Source organism: Silurus aristotelis, assembly GCF_946808225.1.
Source record: "Silurus aristotelis genome assembly, chromosome: 5".
NCBI lineage: Eukaryota > Metazoa > Chordata > Actinopteri > Siluriformes > Siluridae > Silurus > Silurus aristotelis.
This window is the reverse complement of record NC_139578.1, coordinates 33,716,733-33,722,732: the sequence shown is the minus strand read 5'-3', so window position 1 is coordinate 33,722,732 and position 6,000 is coordinate 33,716,733.

The window sequence follows — 6,000 nt, the reverse complement described above, 5'->3', positions numbered from 1 at the left end:
ACCAACTTTTGGTGCATTACTGCCACCTACAGGAATGGAGTCTGGGGCAAAAACCCAAACTCACCCCATGTTCTATTATAACAATGGAATCATTTCAGTGTTTTAAAAGAAGTTGATAAATTCTGCAAATTTGTTGCCCTTCAACAACGCTTTCTCCAAACACTCGTTTATTTCAATTTCTGTTTTCCTAAGAAAGAAGAAATAAAAAGAAAGGAAAAATACAGAGAACAAATAGAAATGAAAAAAGAGAAAAAAACAAAAAAAAACAAAAAAGGGTAAAAATGGATGGATGGATGGATGGATGGTTTATTTATCCTTGAGGCACTGCAGAAGTACAGAGAGGAAAACGGAGTTTTTGATTCATAGATTATACAATAATGTATCATTTCTTTTCCTGCCATCAATCTAATTACTGAACAGTAAGAGGTTGTGATGACTAAGTTGGAAAACTCAGTTACCCCAATAAACGAATGAATGTCTCTTTTTTTTTATTGGATTTCACAACTGAATGTTCTGAACTGTAAAATCGCAGCAGCAAATTACAACAAATTTCATTTATTATCTTGATTTTTCTTCCATAATTAACTCGTGAAAATGAATGTTCACAGAATCAACTGAACTTATATGAAAAAAAAAAAAAGAAAAAATAATAATAATCTCATTGATTCAGAATTGTGCCCAAATCCTTCAAACCAGCAGCATGTTCAGAACTCAACCCCCAAATTACAACAGGAGCAGAATGTTTTTGATGGTCCAGGATCCTCCAAAAGTTTGTAGCGCAGCATTTGATTCCATTCTCTCAACGCGATCGTGTGCCTTCACTGTGCACTGACACAGCGCTGGGTGAAAAGGTTAAATGACCGACACACTGATCTGAGCTCGGCTTCTGTAACAGATCGTTGTGGTTTATTCCTAAAAGTTCTATACAGATCTGCATTGATGAATCGTCTCTGAAAATAAATGATGAACTTTGTATCACATAATTGGTCTTTAGTGAGAAATTGAAAGAGGTAAATCCAATACTAAGCAGTTATACACACAGGAAAGTGTTAATACACTGTTACATCAATAAGACTACATTGCTCTATATTTACATACTAAATACAGATGGTACTACATTGCTACACTACACAACTCATTTGCTTTATTTGTACTTCAGTATGTAAATCTCTGAGGGTTGTTTCTCCTGCATTAACACACTGGTGCGTTTCGAGATGATGGTGATAATTAAAAACTCCACAGTCTAAACAGCTACAAGGCTACTTTCCCGTGTGAATGCGCTGATGTACATTGAGATGACTTTTCCGATAAAAATTCTTGCCACACTGTGAGCACTGATACGGCTTCTCTCCAGTGTGAATCCGCTGGTGCACTTTGAGGTCGCTACGATGAATAAAACTCTTCCCGCACTCTGAACAGCTGTATGGTTTCTCTCCTGTGTGAATGCGTTGATGCGATTGGAAATTACACTCCCGGTTGAAACTCTTGCCGCACTGCGAGCAGTGATACGGCTTCTCTCCTCGGTGAATACTCTGGTGACGCTGCAGGGATCGCTCGTGATTAAAACTCTTCCCGCACTGTGAACAGTGATACGGTTGTTCCCCGGTGTGGATGCGCTGGTGCTCGAGGAGGACGCTTTCTAAACCAAAACTCTTCCCACACTGTGAGCAGCGATGCGACTTTTCCATCGTGTGGGTCTGTTTGTGTTTTTGGAAATGGGTCATGTGAGCAAAACTCTTTCCGCAGTGTGAACACTGATACGGCCGCTCTCCCGTATGGATGCGTTGGTGTCTTTTGAGGTTACATTTGTGTGTAAAACTGCTTCCACACAGTAAACAGACAAACAGTTTCTCTCCCGTGTGGTGTGCTTTTTGGTGTGTTTTGAGGTTACATTCGTGTGTAAATCTGCTTCCACACAGTAAACAGACGAACGGTTTCTCTCCCGTGTGGATGCGTTGGTGGACTTTGAAATTGGTGCTCCGATTGAAGCTCTTTCCACACTCCGAGCACTGAAAGGGCTTCTCTCCTGAGTGGAGGCGCTGATGCTGTTTGAGATTAAAGTTCTGACTAAAAGTTTTTCCACACTCTAAGCACTGGAAAGGTTTCTCTCCCGTGTGAATGCGTTGGTGCGCCTGTAAACTCCTCGGCTGAGTGAATCTCTTCCCACAGTATGAGCAGTGGTGAAGGTCTGTGTGCTTTCCTACTTGACTGGCCATACTGAATACGTCTCTTGTGTCTCTAACAAGAAAACAAAATGGAAGACAAAAAGCAGAACATGAATGAAACTAGCAAATTTACACTGCAAAGATTCCACAATCTGAATTCCCACTCCCAGTGTGCAGTAACGCATAAGACCATGATGCTCCACTGATACTCCAGTCGACCCAATTTGTGAGAAAACACAGTATGCACCAATCAGCCACAAAACTAAAAACAACTGCCGTTGAAGGTTGTGAGCTCAAATCCCAGTCACACCAAGTAGCCACTTCTGGGCCCCTGAGCAAGGCCCTAATCCCCATATCTGCTCAGTTGTATAAATGAGATAAATGTAAGCAGCTCTGATTAAGTACATTAAGTTTTTAGAGTTTCGATTGCCTTAAATAGAATTCCTCTTTACTAATCCTATCCACTGCCTGCTTCACCATCTCCACACCATCCAAACTTCTCTCTCTCATTTTCCTCGTTCATCAGCTGCTAAAAATAATCCCTCCAGTTTCTCAACACACTCTCCTCACTAGTCAACACATTTCCATCTCCATCCATAATTGCTCTAATTTGCAACACATCCTTCCCAGCTTGGTCCCTCTGCCTGGCCAATCGCTACAAATCCTTTTTCTCCTTCCTTAGTGTCCAACTTTTCATATGCCTTCGCCTTGGCTTTCACCACATCCCTCTTCACCTGCTGCTGCATCTCCTTGTACTCCTGCCTACTTTTCTCATCACTCTGTCGATCCCAATTCTGCTTTGCCAACCTCTTTCTCCTTCTGCTCTCCTGCACTTCCTCATTCCACCACCACGTCTCTTTGTCTTCCTTTCTATTTCTAGATGTCACACCAAGTATCTTTTTAGCTGTCTCCCTCATCCCTTCTGCAGTAGTTTCCCAATCATCCAGCACCTCTTCACCACCACCGAGCTGTCTGACCTCTTCCTTGAACCTCACACTAGTCTTCCTCCTTCAGTTTCCACCATCTTATTCTTCTTTCAGTCCTCACTCTCCTCCTCTTCTTCTTCACCTCCAAAACCATCCTACAGACCACCATCCAATGCTGTCTAGCTAAATTGTGCCCTGCCAACACCTTACAGTCTCCAATCTCCTTCAGGTTGCATCTCCTACATAGAACATAGTCCACCTGTGTGCAGCTTCCTCCACTCTTATACGTCACCCTATTATCCTCCTTCTTTTTAAAATAAGTGTTCACACTGCCATTTCCATCCTTTTAGCAAAATCTACCACCATCTGCCCTTCCACATTCCTCTCCTTAAGGCCAAACTTACCATCACCTCCTCACCACAACTGTTCCCTTCACCTACATGCCAATTAAAGTCTGCCACAATCGTTCATTCTCTGGTACACCATCTACCTCTTCATCTAATTCACTACAGAATCTTTCCTTGTCCTCCATTTCATAGCCGACTTGTGGACCATAAGCACTGATGACATTTATCATCACCCATTCAACTTCCAGCTTCACGATCATCACCCTATTAGAAATTCTCTTCACCTTCACTACACTCTTACTGTACGCTTCCTTCAGAATCCCCCCTACACCATTTCTCTTTCCATCCACACCATGATAGAACAGTTTAAACCCACCTCCAATGTTCCTGCTCTTACTCCCTTTCCACTTGGTCTCCTGAACACACAACATCTCTACCTTTCTCATATCCATCATATCAGCTCCCTCTGACCTGTGCAACACTAATAGCTGGGTTACCACCAGCCCTCCTGGAACTGAAATCCACACTTTGTTTACAGTCACAGAGATCACACTTTACACACTTAATATTTGATGTAAATTTCAGCTACTGAGGCGCATCTGCATAATTGTTCTTCTGGCTGATTTGAGATCTCCATGTGTATGAGTTAGATTTTACACATCTATACTGTATAACTATTAAACACACTGTCCTGAACTGGGAGCCAATCAGGTGTGGGGGATGGTCAGGATTTCTGTCTGTCTGCTGTTAAAGTTTTTTTTGTTTCTAAATCAAACCCAAATCCATTCAGCAGCTCAGAAATCCAGTTTTACTTTCACTTACCTCAGGATTTAAACATCAGCTCCTTCAACCAGCTCAAATGCTGATATTTTTCCAAAGCATTCAGAAACCTTTCCATGCAGAGATCTCCAGCTCCTATTCTTCTCTCCAGGGCTCCTCTCCTTCTTCTGGATTTCTTTGGAGGACGGAAAACCAACTTTTGGTGCATTACTGCCACCTAAAGGAATGGAGTCTATGGCAAAAACCCAAACTCACCCCATGTTCTATTATAACAATGGAATCATTTCAGTGTGTTAAAAGAAGTTGATAAATTCTGGAAATGTATTTATTCTCCTGCCCTTCATCAACGCTTTCTCCATACACTCGTTTATTACAATTTCTGTTTTCCTAAGAAAGAAAAAAAGAAAAAGAAAGGAAAAATACAGAGAACAAATAGAAATGAAAAAAAGAAACAAAAAAGGGTAAAAATGGATGGATGGATGGATGGATGGTTTATTCATCCTTGAGGCACTGCAGAAGTACAGAGAGGAAAACGGAGTTTTTGATTCATAGATTATACAATAATGTATCATTTCTTTTATTACCATAAATCTAATTACTGAACAGTAAGAGGTTGTGATGACTAAGTTGGAAAACTCAGTTACCCCAATAAACGAATGAATGTCTTTTTTATAGGATTTCACAACTGTATGTTTTGAACAGTAAAATCGCAGCAGCAAATTACAACAAATTTCATTTATTATCTTGATTTTTCTTCCATAATTAACTCGTGAAAACGAATGTTCACAGAATCAACTGAATTTCTATAATAAATAAATAAATAAATAAATAAAATAATAATAATAATCTCATTGATTCAGAATTGTGCCTAAATCCTTCAAACCAGCAGCATGTTCAGAACTCAACCCCCAAATTTTAACAGGAGCAGAACTTTTTTAATGGTCCAGGATCCTCCAAAAGTTTGTAGCGCAGCATTTAATTCCATTCTCTCAACGCGATCGTGTGCCTTCACTGTGCACTGACACAGCGCTGGGTGAAGAGGTAAACGACCGACACACTGATCTGAGCTCGGCTTCTGTAACAGATCGTTGTGGTTTATTCCTAAAAGTTCTATACAGATCTGCATTGATGAATCCTCTCTGAAAATAAATGATGAACTTTGTATCCCATAACTGGTCTTTAGTGAGAAATTGAAAGAGGTAAATCCAATACTAAGCATTTATACACACAGGAAAGTGTTAATACAGTGTCTGACAAAAGTCTTGTCGCTTATCTATTTTTTAGAAACACCTGCTATTAAACTGACTTTTAATTAATCAATTGGTGTTAGAAATAGCTCATGTAAAAAGCTAAAACCCTCCCAAATGATGTTTAATGCACTGAAATAAATGAGTTTCACTAAAAAAAGATTTATTATTTAATCAAGACAGAAAGGTCAAATTTTGCCAAGACAAAAGTTTTGTCTATACAGAAATTAAACAAATTTACTGCAAATGCAATAATACGTCAGCAAATTAATTAGTGGTGCTGTGAGATACAAATTTAATATCTTGTATGACTCCCATGAGCTTGAAAGACTGCATCCATGCGGTTTGGGAAGGATTCATACAATTTATTGATGAAGTCATCAGGAATAGCAAAGAAAGCAGTCTTGCATGCCTCCCAGAGTTCATCAATATTCTTTGGTTTCGTCTTTCATGCTTCCTTTTTCATCCTACATTACATATGCTCAATGATGTTCATGTCTGGTGACTGGGCTGGCCAATCCTGGAGCATTTTGAT